General features: G+C 41.0%; 1 long non-coding RNA gene across 3 annotated transcripts in view; it reads left to right on the forward strand.

Annotated features, from left to right (window-relative positions):
- Positions 1–56: 56 nt before the first annotated feature.
- Positions 57–23,620, forward strand: part of LOC139077327 (uncharacterized) — a 91,526-nt gene continuing 67,962 nt past the window's right edge. For 2 of the 3 annotated variants that reach the window (XR_011529729.1, XR_011529732.1), the window contains exon 1: positions 57–719. This is a non-coding gene — a long non-coding RNA (uncharacterized lncRNA). The remainder of the gene's footprint in view (positions 720–23,620) is intronic. The other variant, XR_011529731.1, reaches the window with a different exon arrangement.

Raw genomic sequence — 23,620 nt, forward strand, 5'->3', positions numbered from 1 at the left:
GGCAAGGTGGGTCGGGGGACGTCGGCGCCCAATCAGCAGCGGAGCCGCTTGGGCCCGCAGGGTGCTGCGAGGTTATTGGGCAACGCAAATCCAGGCAGCTGGGCTGGAGGCGGTGGTCGCTAGGCTAGGTCAAGGGGGACCGCCTGGGCAGCAACCATTCCCCTATTCCTTGTCCTCAGCTTCCCTCCTGCCGGGCACCTCTCGCAGCGCAGGATGTGGACTGAGTCAAAGCGGTGGGGGGAAGGGAGCAGGTCCCAGACGACCACGATTCCCGAGGTTCCCACTCCCTGGAGACTCAGTATGGCTGTACCGCTCCGGTGGTCTGGTCAGCGCACCTTGCCTCTGCACACCCAGCCTAGCCATTCTCGATCATAACTGCTAAAAGGAGCAAAGGAGGAAGGCTTAAGAAGTAGAATCCACGTGTAAATCCAAACCCTTATATTAGTCTCCCCATACCCCCAAATCCGCCTCCAGGTAGCTCTTTAACCAGAACCCCCGGCAGGTAAATTAATTTGACTGCTTGGAGTTAAGAGCTAAATAAGTTTGGGTGAAAAAATGAGCTAGGACCTTCGGCGATCCGGGAAAGGAAGACTGAGTCCCGACGTCAAAAGGCCCCGGCCTCGCATTGGAGGCTACCTGATTGCTGGAAAACTGTAGCGTTCAAGACAGTGTTGCCACTCATTCTGTGCTGGTGAATCCGTGTACACCATGATACCAAGGTAAAACTATTTTGCCCCCAAATGAGTGTCTAATCATTGCTGAGATTAATGAACTACCTTCAAACCTGTCGTAAGAGATGTGAAGCCTTAATGATACTGTGATTTGGGCTATGATTCGGGTGGCGTTTGAATCTATTCCAAGTAGGTAGGCAGGAAAGGTCATTGCCTTTAATCTGCTCCCTGATAAATGCAAAATTTGTCATGCATCTGGTACCTAAGAAGAGAATTCTATCCTGAGCAGATTCTGCTTTCAAGTAATAAATAAATGAAAAAAAAATTGGGAAGATGTTTTAAAGTGATTTTTTTCCCTCAGATTTTTTTTCTAGAAATAATAGCTTATGGGAACTCTGGTTTATTCTTACTCATGATATTAGCCAAAACTGATAGGCACTTTATATATATGTATATCTTCTTCAATCTATACATCTACCTTGTGTAAATTCCACCTTACAGGTAAGAAAACTGAGGCTCAGAGAGGTCAAGTAGTTGTCCGAGGGTCACGTAATTAGGTAGGAGTGGAGTTAATACTAAGTCAATACTTCTGTCTAAAGCCCATCGTTATCAGTTAGAAGAACCAGAAGCATTAACACAACGCTATTTCTTTGAAGCTTTTTTTTTTTTAACCTGAAGAACTATCCCAAAGGGACCCAATTCCCACACTAGTCACTTCTTGAAACTGCAGCTTGAGATGCACTTCCAAGAGTGAAGCATCACCTCTGAAATGTGTTAGGAGCAATTGCAAGTCGGCCTTGCTCATAGAAGGGAGCTGTGATTTGATGGGACGGGAGTAATTTTTCCAGGGCTTGAGTCTAACTAGATTTTAATCGATGTAGGAATCTCTTAATGTAAACCAACAAATTAATATAAAAGCCATAAGAGTGTAGTCCTAGAAAGGAAAAAGAGGATGATAACCCAAAGTTTTATTCCAGCATTGTTTCAACAGCTTTCAGAAGAGTTTCATAAATCCTATCCTGACCTTTAATCAAATCCAGAAATATGTACTTACTCTAAATTTGGGAAGGAGAAGTGTATAGCAGGTGGTTTAAAGTCAAATGAGAAGAAGAAAAATATTTTCCTAAAGAGTCTATTTCTAAAGACAAAATATAAATAAGTTAAAGGTTATAGATCAATACAAAAGTATATACTAATTACCAGGTTAATGGTATAGACATTTAGGGTTGTATAAGCTCCTTGTTTAATAAACAGTTACTAAGTGTCTAATATATCTTAGATACTGAGGATATTCATTCTAGTAAAACTCATTTCCTGACCTCAGAGAAGCACAGTTTAGTTGAGGACACACAATCTGGGTCAGACTTGAAGAGATCACTTTAGAAACATAATTGCTAGATTCACAACCACCCAACAGGATAGGTATTATACCCATTTCACAGACAAAGAAACTGAAACTAGAGAGAACAATAGCTCACTTGAGGTGGCACAGTTGAGAAAAAAGTCTTAATCCCAAATCTTTCTGACCCAGAGGCCCAAATTTTTACAGTACATCATGCTGCCTTCTTAAGAAAAGAAGCAGGCCGGCCTGTGACACAGCGGTTAAGTACGCACGTTCCACTTCAGCGGCTGGTTCGGATCCTGGGTGCAGACATGGCACCGCTTGGCACGCCATGCTGTGGTAGGCATCCCACATATAAACTAGAGGAAGATGGGCACGGATGTTAGCTCAGGACCAGTCTTCCTCAGTGAAAAGAGGAGGATCGGCAGCAGTTAGCTCAGGGCTAATCTTCCTCAAAAAAAAAAAAAAAAGAGAGAAAAGAAGCTCTCTCTGATGATCCCCACAGAAATGCATCCCTCTCTGAAATACAGGAAATATACATGCAATGCCTGTGAATTTTAAAAAACTGAATTTGGGCAATTTGTTTATCAGACTACCCTACTTTCTAATGGAACCAGGAAAATACAAAAAATAGTTCCTGCCTAGTTGGGGCTTCATGTGGTGTTTACATGTCCTCTTTTTAAGCCCCTAGTGGGAGGTAGAAGGATTTCATGTAATTTTCCATCCATTCCCGACCTCTCATTTACCTCTTGGTTCACTCTTAGTAAAATGGGATAGTGACGTTCACTCCAGTGTGTGGTCAGAAGATCAGCAGGATTGACCTCATCTGAAAGCTTGCTGGAAATGCAGAATCTCAGGTCCACTCCAGATCTATTGAATTGGAATCTGCATTTTCATAAAATACCCCAGGTGATTCCTATGCGCTAAAGTTTTGAGAAGGACAGTTTAGCCTGTGTGAAATGCATTTAATAACTCCAGAAGCTTACTGCCCAAAGAGGTTTGTTCCTGACCTTAGACTGGGGACAAAAAGGGAGGAGAGGGAGGGGGAGGGGAATGTCTGCATGTTCACTTACACTTCTGCCGTTACTTGCAACAGCAGGAAACATTTTACCCACACATCACTGACTCTCAACTTCTCTCAAAAGATTAAACCATCCCTTATCTAGAAGAAGGGGAGAAAGAGAAACGTAAGCCAGGTTCCAATCTCAGATGGATCCTATCATATACCTGGAGCTTCCAAGTCCTACTCATTGTGACTTTCTACAGTCAATGAAAGCCCCGGTGTCATAGTTCAACCGCCAAGTGCTTCCTTTCAAAGAACGGAACAAACAGATCCTTCCACCATTAAGCTCCAGCTCACATGCCACTTCCTCCCTGAAGCCTTCGCTCACTTCCTCTCAAGAGTTCATTTCCAGCTCCGTGCTTCTGTTGCATGTTGTGTGTACTTCTCTTATCTCCTTGTCCCTTTGAAAGGGTGGCAGACATATGGTTTCCCCCTCTGGATTCAACACCACTTGCAGGCGGGGATTGGCTGTGGTTTACTTTTTTTTGGCTGTGAAAAGCCCACAATGCCTTGCATATAATAAATGGTCTGCTTTGTTTAATTAAATTTAATTTAATTAACTTAAAAGAATCTCTGCCCTTCCCTGAGGTGCATGACTTCAGTGTGTGACCTAGAAAATCAGAAGAGGTGTTCAAAAATGAAGCAGAGAACCAGATGCAGAGAAAAAAACATAAACATTTTGGTGGCTCCATTTGGAAGTATTCCAATCTAGGCAGGAAAAAAGATGGGATGTGGCAGGTGACATCATCTGTGGCCTCAGAGTCCCATCTTCCCATTACGTGACCAGTCAGGGGCCAGGAGTTTCGTTGACCCAAGAGCTGATGTCTGGGAATGGGGCTCTGTAGATCCCACGTGTGGATGTCAAGGAGAGACCAGCTGGTGGGAAAACGGTAACTAGACACTCAAAGTGAATTCTGGAAGGTGAGAAGGAAACAGGAATAGAAAGAGTGGGCACTCCCAAGGGAGGGGAATGGACTTTGCTCTCCCACAAGGAAGGACTGTGCTCTGACAGGATATGACAGCATAACAAATAATTCTAGAAAAAGCCCAACATTTCATCAGACTACAGATGTTATGTCCCCAGCCCAAATCACCTTAACCAATCTGGATCTCAGTGTCCTCATCTGTCACAGATGGAGGATGACAAAGTTATCCCCAGAGTGCCTGTCACAGGACCACTATTGCTAATGTCCTTCTTTGTCTTGACTGAACTAAGTTTATACAAGCAACCTTCTCTGGGATAGATTTTATATTTATTTCAGCCCCAAGACAAACAGTCTATGGGAGAGAAAGGCCGTCCATGGGAAACAGTAAACGTGAAACCGGTGATTACCTCCCTCTGAAATGTAGGACACTGGGAGCAAACCTAATCTCCAAGATGTTTCCACCTCATTTGCCCTCAGCTGTGTAATCAGCTTTTCATCTCAACGCCAGATGAAAGCAACATGCCTGCTGCCACATTCGTCCTCATATAGATGCTATTCTATCCATCACCAGCTACTCATCACCCCCAAATTTCCTGAAAATTCTTAATGACATCAAAATGCCAATCTCTGCAGCATATCCAGAGACCCAAGACACAGGAAAACAGATTTGTGCTGCAACTTTGTCGCTTCCTGTGGGTTGACAGCCTGAGGAAAGATAAATTGGGCCAAGGAAAAGTCAGAATTGAAAATCCTGACTCAAACCACCAGATCGATGCCTCTCCAGATGGAGGGGCTCAGTCTCTTCTGATGCACCCTCCACATTTGTTTATTCCCCATCTCAATCCGAAAAGGATCTGAAATGACAGATTATCTTTGTAATGTGGCAATGCGTAGGTGAACATTGTGGAGGCTGGTAAAATGTTTGCAGACTGACAAGATTTTTTTAACTTGCCTACAGAAGTATTAAAAATATCTTAAATGCCACCTGAAGCGCCATATGGAGGAATTACTCTCGCTTAGCTACAACCCTAATTGCATTTGTGCTGTCAGTTTGTAGGAAGAAAGGAAGAACTTGAGTCTCAAGCTGAAACCATTAAATCACTCGTCTTAATTCCCTGAAAAAGCATAGGTTTGACTCAACGGGAAAAGCCATAATGACTATAGCTCTTTTGAAGAAAGGGGAGTGGAGTGGAGTGATGTGTAAGGGTTTCATGCCAAGAGATATGTCCTCAGACACTACAGCAAGACTCGGCTCTCCATAAAATCCCACTGTCTCCTGATTAGCTGCCAGGTCGGTTTAGTCTGCTGCTTTGTCAAAGGGTCATCTGCTGAGTCATGAGAGCCACCAGGCTGTGCACCTGAGGGCACAGCAGGCGTCCAAGTCAACTGCTTTGTGGCGAATAACCCAAAGGATTTGGGCAGGGAAGAATATTTCCGGCTGGGACAGAATTTCAGACAATGCAGCAAAATCAAGTTCCATGGCCTAAGTTAGCCTAGAACTTCAGCCGTCAGAGGAATCAGCGCCAAAGGCAGCAGGCTCTGCAGAGAACAGCTGCAGCCTCAAAGGCAAGGAAAAGCTCTTTTTATGATTTTCTTTTTATTATAAAAGTATCACATGATCATTGTAATTTTAAAAGTACAAGAAAGCACAGAGGAGAAAATAAAAATGGGATTATATTCTCACCAATGATCTATTCAATTCAGCAAGTATTGATTTATTTATTTAATCAGCAAGTGTCTCTTGAGCCCCTTCTGACTACCAGGCTCTTTTCTAGGCACTGGGGATGGAGAGGTGAACATAGACCTGCTCTCCTTGAGCGTATAGTGCCCAAAGGGAGACAGATGAATCATGTAATCACGCAAATGAGAGTATCATTACTTACTACAAAGGAGAGTATCATTACTTACTAGGCTGAGTACCACATGGAGAGGAATGCAGTTCCTATAAGCAGAATATAAGGGAATCTGGCTAGACTTAGCGGGGATGGAGATAGGAGTGGTGGTCTCAAAAGGCCTCCTGAGGAGATAACTCTTAAACTGAGATCTAAAGGATGAGCAGGAATTAATTAGTCAAAAGAAGCAGAAAGAAGAACATGGGCAAAGCTCCCTGGCAGGAGGGAACACAAGGTGTATTGAACAACTGAGAGAAGCCAATGTGAATAGACTCAGAGCTGGAAGAAGAGGGTGGGACTCGAGACTGGAGAGGTGGGCAGGGCCAGACCACGTAGGACATTGTCGATCTTCATATAAACCCTTCAAATATTTTGTTTATGTATATATATATATATATATATATATGTACATATGTGTATATACATAAATATACAATATATGTATATATAACGTATTTGTGTATATATATGTGTGTGTGTGTGTGCAAGTGTCTAGTTTAATCGTTACCATCAAACTGCCAAATTTCCCCCCAGAAAGGATGCAACTATTTATACTCCTACACTATATAAAAGTGTCAATTGCACTTCATCCTCAACAACATTCACTATCTTTTTTTAACTTCAACATTGATAAGCAAAAATATATCATTTAAGTTTTCATTTCACAGTGAACAAATATTTGCAGGGGCTTATGCATAACATACATGTGGCGTAAATGGCATCTCTTGGGACTGAAATCACACAATGTGGCTGCAAAAGTTGCATCTGTGGGGAGGTCTGGGGAGGTGTGGGAATGGGGCAGGGATGTTTACCTAGTTCACTCACTGGGACACTAGAATCTTGACAGCAGTGGTCAGGAAAGATGTAGTCCAGAGAACTCTCTGCAACAACACTGTGGTAGTTGTTTAACTTGAGAACTTTATGAAACAATAAGCTAAGAAATTGAGTTCCACATACATTTTACTACATAATCTATATGCAACAAACTACAAATACGATAAAGTATGTTTCCTGTATAAATTTCTAGTTCCAGGACGGGGGTGGGTTAAGACATTTTCTCTCTTCTGCCCTATGCTGGATTCCTCTTCTTTTTTCTGGTCCCTGTTCTGTAAGTGACCTTCTGTGGGTCTCAGCTCCATGTTGTAACAGCATATCCAAGTCCAGCTTCATGGGCATGTGACCTGTGCCGTCACATACAGCCCTGAGTATGGACGGACCCCACAGTTCTTTAATGCTCTGCTGTCTCTGTCTTGAAATTCTTGATAATTTTTAAATAAGGGACCTTGCATTTTCATTTTGCACTGGGTCCCGCAAATGTTGCAGCAGATCCTAGTTCCCGAGACTCTTGTTTGCAACACTGAACGTTTTAGAAGATTCGCATTGTAATTGTGTGGTTAGGAGAACATGTTTGGAACAATACAGACCAGGGTTCACGTCTTAGTCCTGCCGTCTCCTAACACTGTGATTTTTGTGATACAAGATCTCTCTAAACCTCAGTTTCCTTATCTGTGCCTACCTCATAATTTGAGTTTTCTATTTTTTAAATAATTAAAATGTGGCAAAGCACTTAGCACTGTGCTTAGCACAATGCATGAAAATACCATTAGTGTGTGATTAGTCACATTTTACTTTTATTGTGTGTATTTGTTTTGCTATTTAATGAAGACTTGGCTTCCCTCCAATATGATCAGCAAAATATTTGCCACTAGTTACCATAGTTACAGCTTGTCTGATTGTATGGTCCTTCAGATTGGCATCCGTCTCTGTCTCTGTGCTCTGCACATGTTATCTGGTCAGTGTTTGTTGAGTTCTTCCACATTGTCTTCCTCCCATTCAGCATTTTGCATTCTCTTTGTGGCCAAGGGAGGGTTGTTTTTATTCTGCAACTTTAGGCAGAAAGAATAACTCCCAGATTTGGATCTGGGCAAAGAATGGATTCTGAATTCCCAAATCATTCCTCACCCTCACCCACTTCACCCCCATTCCATGACAATTCCTATGTAACACCATCAAGCATCAGTCCTACCCACAGTGGTGCAGTGGCCTTACTAGTAAACCATTTCATACCCCAGGATGTATAAGCTGAGACACAGAAGCTTCGTTTAAAACATGCACGTGGGTATATGCATGAACACACATACACACACACATGCGTACAGATAAATAGTTAAAAATAGATCAAACTAGAGACCAAAATGGGCAGCCAGGAGTGTTTCAGAGGAAATGTACTGATGTTTGCAATTCACATTGAAAGGCATACAAATTAAGATAGACTGATGGATGGGTAGAGGGATGGATAGATGGAAAAGTATGTGATAAAGCAAATTATCCCAATGTTTCCTGTAGAAACTAGGTGGTGAATTTTTGAGTATTCATTGTATAATTCTTTCTTATTTTCCGTACATTTACAATTTTTTTATAAAATGTCAAAGAATGTCAAGTAATGTTTTGTTTGCTTGCATAGTCTGCCAAAAATCAAGAGATGTAATAAAATCCAGATTTTTGTCTTTCTGTAAAAATCTAAACTCTGGTAATGCTGAGCATACATGCCAACAAATGGTTGGGGCTGAGTTGTAGCTGCCTTTTCAAGGGGCGTGAGTCCACCAGGTCTCCACATCCCTCCCATCTCCTGTTCTCCTGCCGCAGGTCCTCCCTGAGTCACTCATTCAGGTTTCCTGCCTGACGCTCCTAGACACTGGAGTTGCAACCCGTGTAGTAAATATGCACGTGTCAGTGGATTGATTATAGAATGATGATTCACTTCATAAAAGTATTCCTCCCACAATTCCTTTTCCAGAGAGTTTTGATGTGAAGGTTTTAAGGTTCTCCTTTGGAAGTATCTATACACTTCATGAGAGTGTGTGTGCCTAAAAGTATTGTGCCTGTCCCCTTGTGTTCATTTTTCTGGAAAGAGAGTCCATAAGCTTTTCATGCCTCAAAAATAATTAGGAACTAACACAAGTTAAGGAGTGGAACTAGTATGCTTTAAATGATTCAAATAAAATAATGCTATGTGCATATAACCAATCAGGCACACTGTTACCTTGGGACCCATGTTATCTTGGATAAGAATCTACCTGTGTCCCTCTTCCTGAACCAGAACGGGCCAGGGATCTGTGTGTAAGAATGTGAGTGAGTGAGTGAGTGAGTGAGTTAGTGAATGTGTATCTTGAAGGTAAGGTGAAATTTACTGAAGATGAAGGACCAGCACCTACAGAGTCCCCAACAGTCTGTGATCCCAGCATTAGGAGTCTACTCCATGTGCGTACATAAGGGCTGGTGATCTCCACGAAGCTCTGCACCATATGTATACAAGTCAATAGACCAAAGTATTTTGGGGGATCATACCTTGGATATGAAAAGTTTCAAAACTCTCTCCCTCTCCACTTCAAGTCCTGTGTCTAAGAATGACCAGTAGTATCTTGTTTTCCCTCCAAAACTCGATACCAGGACTTCTTGGTTTTATATAGATAGTGATAGTTTATTATTCTAAGTCTGCTTGCTCACTCATCTCTCCCTTTCTGCCAGAATGTGAGAAGAGGGGTGGGCCTCGTGGCCAAGTGGTTAAGTTCACGTGTTCAGCTTCGGTGGCCCAGGGTTTCGCCAGTTCAGATCCTGGGCATGGACCTAGCACCGCTCATCAAACCATGCTGAGGCGGCGTCCCACACAGTAACTAGGAGGACTCACAACTAGAAATTACAACTGTGTACTGGGGGGCTTTGGGGAGAAGAAGAAGAAGAAGAAAACGATTGGCAAGAGATGTTAGCTCAGGGCCAATCTTAAAACAAACAAACAAACAAACAAAAGAACGTGCGAAGAGATAGTTGTTAAACAGTTAACCCTTCCTTTTTATACACAATGATTCTTTCATCAGCTTTCCTGATCTTTCCATAATTCTGAGTGAATACAAACACAAGTTAGAAATGGATTTCATTCAACAAACATATATTGTGAGCCTACCATGTTTCATGCAATGTGCTAGTCTCTGGGGCTAAGAACAAATATGACTCAGTCCCTACATTCAAGGAACATTTGCTATGAACACTATTACTGGTTGTTTGAATAAGTTACAAAACAAACAAATCCTTAAGATTCTATAATATTAGAAATACAGCTTCTTGCTGGGAGTTCTTGTGTGGATTACCAAAACTTTGATTTTACTAGTCTTGAGGTTTTGCCTTTCAGAACTTTTCTAATCCCTTTTCCCTAGGGTTGCTCACTCTAAACTTGATCTTCTGAACATCCCTCCCAGCCAAGGGGGTGTTCAGGCAGCTGTGACCTAGAGTCTGGACTCAGTGGGTGTGGGTGTGGGGAGGGGGAAGGCACAGAATAAGGCATATCAGGCAAAGCAAACATCGGAGCCAAGTAGACATCTAGTAGGGGCATCATCAGGTCCTGGGCAGGGAGGTAGAAAGTGCTTAGGAATTAACAGCAAGATGAAAGTAGAGGTACCTGGATGGAGAACAAAAGTGGAAATCTAAAAAGATTCTTTTAGGTACTTCAGAAGCTTCTCATAGGGAAAAGGAAACTGTCAGGGTTTGTGGCACATTTACACAGAGATCTCTTATATAAACAATTCTCTACACCCTCAGGTACTCTTCAATCAATCATTAATACTTGCCATCTCTCCATTTCAAATTAAGCTTTCTAATTCTGTCACTGACAATTTTCCGAATAATTCCATCTCATCACTTCTAGCCTCATTGCATCTAAGCACATCCCTAAGAGTCAGAGTCTGGAATTACACATAGGTGATGAGTTCCAAAGAAAAGCAACAGATTTTTCCAAAGTTCTTCCGGTGACAGAACCAAGACAAGAACTCATACCTTAAATTTAAACATAACTTGAGAAGTGCCTCTTCTTTGCTTAAATGAGCTGGAAGAGTCTTTGTAATCCAACCAGTTGATAAAATGCCAATATATCACCCCATCTAAAGTTTATGGTTATAACTCCGATACTAGAGGGGCATTAAAAAATAGGTACCGACTATTTCTGTAAATTCCCCGGCAATGCCCTCCCACTTTATTCATCTACCAACTTGGAAGCTGAGGCAGGTGCAAACTAATGACCAGACCCATATGTAACCACCAGGGATCCATATTATCACCTGAATTTTTACTCCCCAACATCCCCTAGTCACCCCTCCCCAAATCAGCTACCTACTCAGGAAACTCACATAGTAAAGCTCTTATTTATCATATTCTCTGAGTCAAGCAGAACCAAGACGATAAATCTAGACAGGATTTCTCAACCTCAGCAATATTGACATTTGAGGCCAGATGAGTCTTTATTTGGGGGGGACTGCCTGTACATTGTAGGATGTTTAGGAACATCCCTGGCCTGTACCCACCAGATGCCTGGAGCACCATCCACCCAGCTGTGAAAACCAAAAACGTCTCCAGTCATTGTCAAATGTCCTGTGGGGGAAAATCATAAGTACTTTAACATTAATTATGTGTATCATTTAATCTTTAAAGCTCAGAGGAAAAATCTAAACTTCAGAACTGAGTCTGGAGCAAAGGTCTTTCATCTCCACTCCCAAGGTTCTATCCACCATACCACAGCTATCCCAAAACAAATGTTAACGTGCTATTGGGACGAGGTTTTCAGATTTTTCTCTGCAGTGCTAATTCTGCTTTTTAGGGACCAGAATGACATTAAAGTCCTTCCAGATTGTTCTCTTCTTGATCGTGCTTACTGCTTTAGTAACTCAGCTTCACCCCAGATAACCCAATTCACTCGCCAACGGGTATCAGTCCTACTTACTGGATTTTTGGATGGATTTCACGACAGGTCTTCTTCAGGACAAGCTGTTCAGCTTAGTTTTTCTCATTTAACACAAAGCATCTAATGCCTGGATACTGGAGTCATGCGAGGTGGGAGGGTGCTCCTAGCCAGGAAGAAGACAATGCTGACCACTGAGCTGGAACTTACAATTCCCTGTGGAAAAGGGAAAACAGGAGCAAGAGCAAGGTGCACCTAATAGGGATCTGATCTTTCCTTCCATGCACACTTGTTACAGGGCACTGCCACCTCTAAGCCAGCAGATGGCTTAGCTTTCTCCTAAAATGAAAGGAGAGTGTGTTTGTTCCTGCAATATTGACAGGCCAGCTGTTTTACTAAATGTGATCATTAACAAAAGTGCAATTCTTTGCATGGCATCGGCTCAAAGTATTATGTCTCAAAGGATTAAAAAAAAAAAAGCAAGTTCACATCTGGAATGGAGGTAGGCCTAAGGTGACCAGATGTCTCTGCTAGTCACTGGATTTTTTTATCTTCCCGAGTCCACTCATTGGGCCCCTACATTGGAGTGGAGACTCACTGGCTCCTTACCAGAGGGCATATGAATTGAATGCCCATATTTTATACAATTCTAGAATATTAGAAAGAGAAAGGAGATTAATTGGTAGAAAGATAGTCTTCACCCTTAGAATTTCCTTTCCTTTCAAGTTTTATGTTACAGATTTGCATATCCATTGGTTGAAGGCAGCATTCTGCAATTAGTTCATCCTGGTGACAAATAAAAATGGCAAGCAATAGGATATATTGGAGTATATGAGGAAGCCATTTGATGTAAACCTAATTCGGCCTGACTTTGTTTTTTCCAAAAGGGCCTGACATGGCCATTGAGCACGCATTGTATATCTGCTTTAAAATATTTCCTATGGCAAGAACAAATGGCCTTGAGATAAAGGTACAACTTCCCCCAACATTGGCATTTCCTTAGGGATAAGCATCTTTCCTCAGACTAGGAACTGATTGCTGTGCTCACCTTTGACCACCCAGCTCCAGACAACAGACCTGCCCTGCCACCCTGCTGTGTTCACTGAGACAGCAGACCTACCACTGTTTCCATCAATCGCTGTGCCGACAGAGCAGTCTTGTGACTATTGTAAAAGGGACATTTCAATCCTATGTGAAACATCCTCTCTGGGGGTATATAACCACTCTGTTCACCCCACTTCTTTGATGCCCTTTCTTCTTTCAGGAAGAAAGGCCCCGGGCCATGGTCCTCAGATTTCAGCTCAGAATAAACTCACCCAAATTTTCATTTATAGATTGGTTATGGATTATTTTCGTTGACACTGGTTATATAAACTACAAGACTATAAACTATAAGACAGAGACTTAAGACACGTTATCCTGACTGTACGAAATATATTTAACCTTCAAGAAAACAGGAAGGGTGAGGAGGAAGCTCTCTGTTTTGTTTCATTTTTTTCCATAATTTCCCTCAGTAAGCTAATTGGCTTATCTTTGGCAAATTAAAGAGATTAAGTTAATTTAAAAAGGTTTATGCAATTTGAGTGCTTGGAAGAGATGACTGGGAGGTTTATAAGTTTTAAAAAGCGCCACATAAACAAATGGCATTTACCTAAAGTTAATACTAAGCTGAAACTTCCTAAAAATAAATCTTTTATAATATGTATGTGGAATATTAGAAAGTCCCTGTTCACACCAGGCAAAATGTTTGTTTTGATATAGTCGGGATCACTCCCTCTTCCTGTTCCTTCATCCTCATAATAATGTGTAAGGGAAGATGCTGCATTTGATCTTTGAGCTCTCAGGAGCCTGAGATCTGCCTAGAGATCAACTTGGAAAACCGCACCCATGCCCTAAGGCCTAGGGGATTTAACCACACTCAGGGGTGCAGCAAATCCAGCTGAAATTTAAGTCAGCTGCCCCAAATCCTTCACGAACAGGTTCTGAAGGGGGTCCCAACTGGCTAAACTGAAATTAAGTCACCTGGGCAAAAACCTATTAGCCAGAAGGATACATACACCTAAGAAGACAGTTGTGCCATCATTTGACTCATTTGGGTTGAGCTAGGCTCAATTCTATGTCATTTTTGTGTTTCGTTTTTGTTGTTGGGTTTTTGTTTTTAATGTTTTTCAATTGTAGTGAGAAAGAAAAACCTGAATAGCTTGAGATCAGTAATTATGGGTTGCACTCAGGCTTAAACACCAAATATTCTTTGGGGGTCGGGGGAGGACTGAAGAGGGATAATCTTATGGTGTTAACAAAAGCATTTCCCAGCACTCTCCATAAACAAATGTCATCATCCAGAGCCAGGAAAATAGCCCCTCAATTAAGATTAATATCAGAGCACATAAAGGATAATGGTTTCATGGCTGGGCTGGTGACATAGTGGTTAAGTTCATGAGCTCTGCTTCAGTGGCCTGGGGTTCGCGGGTGCAGATCCTGGGCACAGATCCCAAGCTCAACCTATGCACTGTTCGTCAAGCCATGCTATGGTGGCATCTCACATACAAAATAGAGTAAGATTGGCACAGATGTTAGCTCAGGGACAATCTTCCTCAAGCAAAAAGAGGAAGATTGGCAACAGGTGTTAACTCAGGGCCAATCTTCCTTACAAAAAAATACAAAAATAAGATAATGGTTTCATTGAATATTCAATTATAAGGAAACTCCTCCTCTCTGGTTGGGAACGCCCTCTCAATCTCATAAATATTTTGTAGTCAGAGAGTAAAGAATAAGAAAAAGTACAGGGGCTGGCCCCAAGGCCGAGTGGTGAAGTTCCCGTGCTCCGCTGCAGGCAGCCCAGTGTTTCGTTGGTTCGAATCCTGGGTGCAGACATGGCACTGAGGCAGCATCCCACATGCCACAACTAGAAGGACCCACATCGAAGAATATACAACTATGTACTGGGGGGCTTTGGGGAGAAAAAGGAAAAAAGACAAATTTAAAAAAAAAAAAGTAAAAGTACAGATGAGACCAGTTTATAAGAGCAGGGTGGAACGGATCCCTATCATCTTGTGAAATTGGAGAGAAAATCCACAGAAAAGGAATTGGTGGTTGGATTTAAAAGTTTTGTGTGTGTTTTTATATAACATTCAAATTAGGTCATAGATCATAAAAGATCTCATTTTAGTTGTGTGGGGAGGTTATTTAGTCCATTCTCTTCACTTTGGAGCCATTCTGGAAATTTTTTCCCAGTTTCGTATATCAAATTGTTTCCATTTCAATTTTTAGGTTAATGGTATATGATGAGGATTAACTTCTTCAGCACATTTGTAGTTCTTTCTCTGCATCTCACATTTATCCATTGTGCTTTGAGAAATGTGATTACATTATGATTTACTGCAGCCATTTCATGTGTTCTACTTTCATATTTCATATGACACAGTACTAAAAAGAATAATTTTCTATAACGAATTTATTCAAAGACTTCTAGTTCTTATTTTCTTTGTATTTCATCTACAAATCAGTCAAACACTCCAGAGTTTTCATTTTGTGGGAGCTTAATATCAAGTCTCTTATTGCTCGTGAAATATGTATACCCCTGACTGTGGATCTTTGACTCCTCCTTTTATCTCTCCTGAATTTCAGCTAAGATGTAAATTAATCATAAATATCAACATGATCATCAATTACAGGTTTGTTGGAAATCTGCTGTCTGCCAGACCCTATACTTACTGGAAGAGGCAATCTGCTGTGGACTCTGAACAACCCTATGTGTTCTTGCTGGGTATGCCAAGAATGTAAGGCTCTGACCAATCTTTAGCCAGGCCATTTCTCAGAATTGTGTTTGCAGCAAGTAACCTTGAGGGATGAGGTAATGTCTCCCCCTGCACAAAGAACAAGCTTGCTTCTGCTTATTATAAAGTGATAAATCCCCAAACCTAGTGTCCCTCTCCTGTAACTCAACCTACTGTGTGTTCAAGTGCCTATCACAAGTCTTGTGTTGCCCCCATGGGCCTTGGGGGACATATAGAACCAGTGCAAATGAGCATGAAGCTCTGACTACGGCTTTTGCTGTGATTAATAAAGTTCCTTGTTTCTGACTCAGGAGTCTGGCATCTTCTGCCAGCGTCCTGTGGCAGACTAACTTGTTAAATTGTAAATAGGGTGAAATTACAGACCCTGTCTGCATGGTTCCTGACAAAGTTCTGTATGTGGATTATCACATTTAATCCTCACAAAGCCCCTATAAGGCTTTTATCTCCCCCTTTGCTGAAATGATCAATACCCTACTGGTCATACTTTTCTTCATTACTAAGTCTAGACCCTGTTGTCAGCTCTCTTGTCAGCGTTCTAAACTCCATAGATTTTCCCTGCCACCGCCAGGTAAAACCCAATCCCAGTTAAACTTCTCTACATCTGTGCTGTTGAGCACAGTCCTTCCATCTGCAGTCAGTGAGATTCACAACATCCGGCCTCAGCTGAGCCATCGATGACTTCTCTTTGCTTGTCGTTGGGTAGCTCCTCATCTCATTCTCCTCAGATACTAGAACTTCACCCTTTCTCAAAAGTTCCTCCTCTAACTCATTGACTTCAGTGTCATATTTCACAGAAAGCATAGAAATTTCCAGGAAAAAAGCCCACCAACTCCCCCACACACAGACCCTTAAAGGTATGGCTATAAACGTGGCCCCCATATCCTCCTACCTTAAAAGCCCAGGCTGTTCAAGTTAAATGCTTCTCCCCTACCCATGTCGTTTTTAAGTCTTTGCCCGTCTAACATCAGTCCAATGGTGAATTGGAAGGTGCATGTATCACCAGTCATGCTTGAATTCCCCTCAGCCTATAAACATGCTCAAGACTCTAGTCTGAAAACAAAACTTTTCCTCAAAATTCCTCCCCTAAGGTTCTTTTCTTTTCACAGCCAAGATTCCTCCTTCACACCTCCTCCAGGCTTTGCATCCATTGCACCACAAAAGTGCTCTGGCAAAATTCAACTAAGCTCTCCCAGTCCAGTGGATTTCTTCCTTTTGCCACACACTAAACCACAGGGATAAAGGTTACCAGAACCAGGGAGCAGGGCTAGGATGCTCTGTCCTCGTGGAGGGACACAGCCAGCTGGAGGTAACCCTGCAAGGAGTAGCCAGGAGAATTACTACCTTGATCTCACTTTCCTCTCTTGCACTTATCTATTGTGAGTGCTCCACATTGGCTGGCCCCAATTAAAAGCATGGAAGCCCTATTTATGCAGTCCATAGAAGTCAACCCCCAGGGCCAGAGAGAGTAGGTGGAAAAGGGTGAGAGTTGACTAGGAGGGCAGATGAAGAGCTAGCGTACAATCCAGCACCGCACACTGTATGAGAAGTTCTTAGCGATATTTTTTCAAACCTTCAATAAACAACCCAAATTCCTGTCTCTGGAGACAAGAAAAGAGAAAGTGGAGTATATCGCAATCAAAACATGGCACAGAACCTAAAATTACGGAGGAAGTAAATGGCTTTAGTTTTTCTCCAATAACAAAGGAAAAAGCACCACTTAAATTTCTAAGATGATTTCAAACTGCAGTGTAATTGCGATGTTATTCTTAAGTGATCATAAAATGCCAAGTGTTAACTATGGTAGGAGTTGACATTTGAAGAGGCAGTGAACTAATAGGTTACTTATAATAAATGATCTTCAAACAGGATTTGTTGGGTAATTTCTGTAGGGAATAGAGGAGCAAAATATTCTTTTCAGTTTGAGGTTAACTTATGTGGTTCATTTTTGGATACTACTTCATTGTGTGCTTGTGAGTCCTCGGGTAGTATGTAACATAGCCATCAGTGCTGTTTAATTTTCTGAGAAACTTAGATATTTACCTTAAAGTATAAGAGTCAAATATTTCTTGGCCCCTTGACTTCCCTTGGCTATACTCTGTATTTAATCACTTAGCAACCTCCTCCCCCATGATGTCTGCCAAGGACAGGCATAAAATGTGAGAGTGGAAAGGACCTTGAAGATTACTGAGTTTACTATCAAAATTTTACAGATGAAGCTAAGATCCAGAGATGCCACAGGAATTACCTAAGGCCAAGCAGAATTATTAGGAGAGATTAAACAAGAATTTGAGTTCCCATTACACTTAAAAATAAGTCTGCTCTTATTTCTACTTCCCCTGACTTTGCAGGGGGCCACTCAAAATGTGGAGCAAATCTTTCCCTAAATGCTATCCCATTTCCCAGAGGCTCCTTCAGCCAGAAGCATCGTGAAGTGATTCCCACTGCTCAGTGCTGAGCATTTGGGCACCTGTGTCAGAACCAGTCTCTGACCCAACAGCATGAGTGCCCTTGGATAAGCACTTTTTTCCATCTGAGCCTAAATTTCTCCTTCTGAAAAAAGAAGTTTGGAAGGGAGTTAGAACAAAAGATTCCTAAGCTCTCATTCATATCTAATGTTGCGCAAGTGCATAACTAAAACTTGAGTTATGCTGTGTAAATTTGTTTTATGAAAATAATGGTGTGGTTGTCCTATATCTGGAGGGTATCTTAAATCTCTCTACAGATGTTTAAGGAGATTTCTAAGAATTATTCATCTAAGTGGATTATATTCTTGTTTCTAAAAAAGGAACACTGACTGGACTTTAATAACATCGGATTAGGATCGCCAAAGGTGATATACATCCAGCAGACAATTACAAAATAAACACACTTTTGACGAAATACTTTAGTGACTCCCCCCCTCCTCCAAGGACTAAGAGAGAAGAAACTGGTCCTGAATTAATTATGACTATTTTCCCATTCGAAATATTTGAAGAAAAAATGGTAGAAAGAATTGTTTGTACAGGCCCTCCAAGAAGCAGACATTAAGCTGTGATTAAACATGCAAAGATGTTATTAGGTGATATACCTATGAGAGAAAATGAGGAGAGAGCCAGGAAAGGCTGAGAGAACAACCAGACTATGATGCAATTTGACAGCAACTAAAGGAATGGGGGAGGAAGTTTGGGTGGAAGCAACCTAGACAGCCAGGCAGTCCCAGGAAGGTTCTGCAAGGCCATCAGGAGTCCTTGAACCAAAGCTGGCCATCAGAAGAGTCCTATCTCCAGGAACAGACTTGCCTTAGTGTCCCTCCTGTGTTCAGGGAAGAGGGATAGAGTATGGAAATCCATTCAGAACTTGGGACACTTGGTTTAGTAATTTCCCTTTTTTCTTCTTCTTCATCTTATCCCCAAAGCCCCCCAGTACATAGTTGTATCTTCTACTTGTGAGTGCCTCTGGTTGTGCTATGTGGGACATTGCCTCAGCATGGCCTGATGAGCAGTGCCATGTCTGCACCCAGGATCCAAATCGGCAAAACCCTGTGCTGCCAAAGCAGAGTGTGCAAACTTAACTAGTTGGCCACAAGTCCAGCCCCTAATTTCCCTTAATTAAGTTCTTTGAGATGTGTTCTCAAAGCCTCCACACATTTAAAATCTTTGACTTTTAGATATCTTAGGGAGTCTTTGCTCTAGGTCCCAGTTATCATTTTACTGGTCTTCTCCTATAGGTAATCCATAAAAAGAAGAATATGAACTCTAATTTTATAATTTCCTCTTGATCCTTCTGGAATTAACTTTTTCCACATATAACATTGGCTTCCCTCATTGGTCAATCTTTAAAAAACCTTACTATAGAGAGTGATATCAGCATCATGGTGGAGTGAGCTCTTCCCTTAATCTCCTGCCCAAGATACAGTGAAAAGGACATTCATAAACCAACAGAAGACGTTCACAGAAAGCAATAGACATCTGAGAGATCTATGCAGCCACACGTCTAAAGATGGAGGTACTGGACCCCCCAGGAGGCAATGGAAGGAGATAAGCAGATCTCCTCTACCTCCCCCAGTGGCAGCAGGCAGTGATCTAGGGTGCAGGACCTTGCACGGCAGCCAGCATGCAACTGCAAGAGAAGGGAGAACAGGCAGTCCTCCATGGGACTCCATGGGAATGCTTTCACTCTCAGAATTGTTCCCCAGCCCGCAGGAATGCTCCACACCAAAGCAGCTAAGCAATTGCCGCATTATCCTCACCATGCCAAACAGCACAAGCAGGCAGAGACTGAGTCCAGAGCAGGAGCATGCAGGATCATGCATGTGAAAGAAAGCACCTCTCCAGCTCCTCCCACCTGGCACACCAGCTCAGCTGGTTGGCCAGAGTCGGGGATCCCTGCCAGAGCATCTGTGCCTATGTATGTAAAGCAGCAGTGGCCAATGGGCAAATGCAGACAGACATTGTCAGCACAGCTTCCAGTGGATAGGCAAATCTTCCAGGGGTCACTGTGAGCTCAGAAAACACAGCTCCTGCTGCCCGCACAGTGGTGGCAGGTGGACTCTATGATTAGATACTACCATCAGGCAATGGCAAAAGTCCACCCCATCAAATAGCATGAAGAAGTATATTAATACTCCAGGCCAGAAGGAAAATGAGAAGTACCCAGAAATCAATCCTGAATTTACAGAAATTTGCAATCTAAATGACAGAGAGTTTAAAAGAATTAACATAAAAAAACTCAACAAGTTACAAAAAAAAAAACTCAGAAAGACAGTTCAATGAGCTCAGGAATAAAATTAATGAACAGAGGGAATTCTTCACCAAACAGGTTGAAACTATTGACAAAAAAACTCATCAGAAATGTTGGAGATGAAGAACACAATGAATGAGATAAAGAAAAATCTGGAATCCTTAAAAAAATAGAGCTGATATTATGGAGGCCAGAATTAGTAATTTAGAGGACAGAAATATAGAAATGCTTTAGATGGAGGAGAAGAGAGAACTAAGACTAAAAAGAAATGAATAAATTCTCTGAGAAATATCCAACTCAATTAGGAAATGCAACATAAGGATTATAGGTATTCAAGAGGGAGAAGTGAGAGAGAGTGGAACAGAGAGCTTTTCAAAGAAATAATAGCTGAGAACTTCCCAAACCTGGGGAAGTAACTGGAATTACACGTAAATGAACATAATGGAACTCCTAATTACATCAATGTAATAAGACCTTCTCCAAGGCACATATTACTAAAACTGGCAAAATTCAATGACAAAGAAAAAATATTAAGGGCAGCAAGGCAGAAGAAAACCTACAAAGGAACTCCTATCAGGCTTTCAGCCAATTTATCAGCAGAAATCTTACAGGCTAGGAGAGAGTGGAATGATATATTCAAAATTCTGAAAGACAAAAACTCGCATCCGAGAATCCTCTATCCAGTGAAAATATCCTTCAGATAAGATGGAGAAATAAAAACTTTCCCAGATAAACCAAAGCTGAGGGAGTTCATCACCATAAGATCCCTACTACAAGAAATGATCAAGAAGGCCTTAATATCTGAAATCAAAAGAAAGGGTTTACAAAGCCTTGAGCAAGGAGATAAAGAGGCAGACAAGATCAGAAAATTGCATCTCTCTATCAGAAGAGGTTAGCAAATACTTAATTATATAACATTAAAGATAAAGGAAAGGAAACCATCAAAAATAACTATAATCACTTCATTTTAATCACAAAGCCACAACACACAGCAGAATAAGTTGTGACAACAATAACTTAGATGGAGAAGAAGAAAGGGATGGAAACTGCTAGACTAAAGAAATAAGAGGCTGTCAGAAAATGGACTCTATGAGATCTTTTATACAAACCTCACAGTAACCACTAAACAAAAGTCAGAACAGAAACACAAATGATAAATAAAGAGAAAACTGAGGAAACCATCATAGAGAATCACCAAACAGAATTGGCAGTCAGAAATACATGGGACGAGAAACAAGGAAAATACAGAACAACCAGAAAACAAGTGATAAAATGGCAGTATTAAGCCTTATATATCAATAATCACTCTAAATGTAAAATGGATTGAATTCTGCAATCAAAAGACACAGAGTGGCTGGCAATCTTCTTCACCAAAAAAAAAAAAGACACAGAGTGGCTCGATGGATTAAAAAGCAAGACTCAACAATATGCTGCTTCCAGGAAACACATCTCAGCTCTAAAGACAAACACATGCTCAGAGTGAAGAGGTGGAGGATGATACTCCAAGCTAATGGCAAACAAAAGAAAGCAGGTGTTGCCATACTTATATCAGACAAAGCAGACTTCAAGATAAAATAGTCAATGAGAGACAAAGAGGGGCAGTCTATAATGATAAAAGGGACACTCCACCAAGAGGACATAACACTTATAAATATATATACACCTAACACAGGAACACCAAAGTAAATAAAGCAACTATTAACAGACCTAAATGGAGAAATTAACATCAACACAATAATAGTAAGGGACCTCAACACCCCACTTACATGAGTGGATAGATCATCCAGACAAAAAGTCAACAAGAAAATAGTGGAATTAAACAAAAAACTAGACCAGATGGACTTAATAGATGTATATAATGTTCCATCCAAAAACAGCAGAATGCATATTTTTTTCGAGTGTACATGGAACATCCTCAAAGATAGACCATATGTTGGAAAACAAGGCAAGCCTGAATATATTTGAGAAAATTGAAATTGTATCAAGCATCTTTTCCAACCATAATATTATGAAACTAGAAATCAACTACAAGAAAAAAGCTAGGAAAGTGACAAATATGTGGAGACTAAACAACCTGCTACTGAACAACCAATGGATCAATGAAGAAATTAAAGGAAAAATCAAAAAGTATCTAGAGACAAGTGAAAATTAAGATACACCATACCAACTCATATAGGGTGTGGCAAAAGTGATCCTAAGAGGGAATTTCATAGCAATATGTGCCTACCTTAACAAACAAGAAAAACCCCAAATAAGTAATCTTAAAGTGCACCTAACAGAACTAGAAAAAGAAGAACAAATGAAACCTAAAGTCAGCAGAAGGAGGGAAATAATAAAACTTGGAGCAGAAATAAATGAAATAGAAACCAAAAGAAAAACCTATAGAAAGGATCAATGAAACTAAGAGCTTGTTCTTTGAGAAGATAAACAAAATTAACAAATGCTTAGCCAGACTCACCAAGAAAAAAAGAGAGAAGGCTCAAATAAATAAAATTAGAAATGAAAGAGGAGAAATTACAATGGGTACCACAGAAATACAAAGGATTATAAGAGAATACTATAAAAGACTATACGCCAACAAATTGCACAACCTAGAAGAAATGGATAAATTCCTAGACTCATACAACCTTCCAAAACGGAATCAAGAAGAAGTAAAGAATCTGAACAGATCAAACACAAGTAAAGAGAGTGAAATAGTAATGAAAAACCTCCCAAAAAATAAAAGTCCAGGACCAGATGGCTTCTCTGCAGAATTCTACCAAATATTCAAAGAAAGTATAATACCTATCCTTCTCAAAGTATTTCAAAAATTGAAGAATATGGAACACTTCCTAACTCAATCTACAAGAACAACATCACCCCTATCCCAAGGCCAGACGAGGACACGTGAAGAAGGAAAATTACAGCCAATATCACTAATGAACACAGATGCAAAAATCCTCAACAAAATATTGGCAAACTGAATACAGTGATACATTAAAAGGATCATATACCATGATCAAGTGGGATTTATACCAGGGACACAGGGATGGTTCCACATCCACAAATCAATCTATGTGATACACCACATTAACATAGCATAATAAAAACCACATGATCATCTCAATAGATGAAGAGAAAGCATTTGACAAGATTCAACATCCATTTATGATAAAAACTCTCAATAAAATGGATATAGGAGGGACCTCAATAGAATAAAGACCATATATACAAAACCCACAGCCAACCTCATATTCAAGGGGAAAAACTGAAAGCCATCCCTCTGAGAACAGGAACAAAACAAGGGTGCCCACTCTAGCCACTGTTATTCAACATAGTACTGGAGGTTTTGGCCAAAGCAATTAGGCAAGAAAAAGAAATAAAAGGTATCCAAATTGGCAAGGAAGATGTGAAACTCTCGCTGTTTGCAGATGACATGATCCTATATATAGAAAACCCTAAATAATCCATTGGGAAACTATTAGGAATAATAAACAACTACAGCA

Source organism: Equus przewalskii, chromosome 1, assembly GCF_037783145.1.
Source record: "Equus przewalskii isolate Varuska chromosome 1, EquPr2, whole genome shotgun sequence".
In the NCBI taxonomy this organism is placed as follows: domain Eukaryota; kingdom Metazoa; phylum Chordata; class Mammalia; order Perissodactyla; family Equidae; genus Equus; species Equus przewalskii.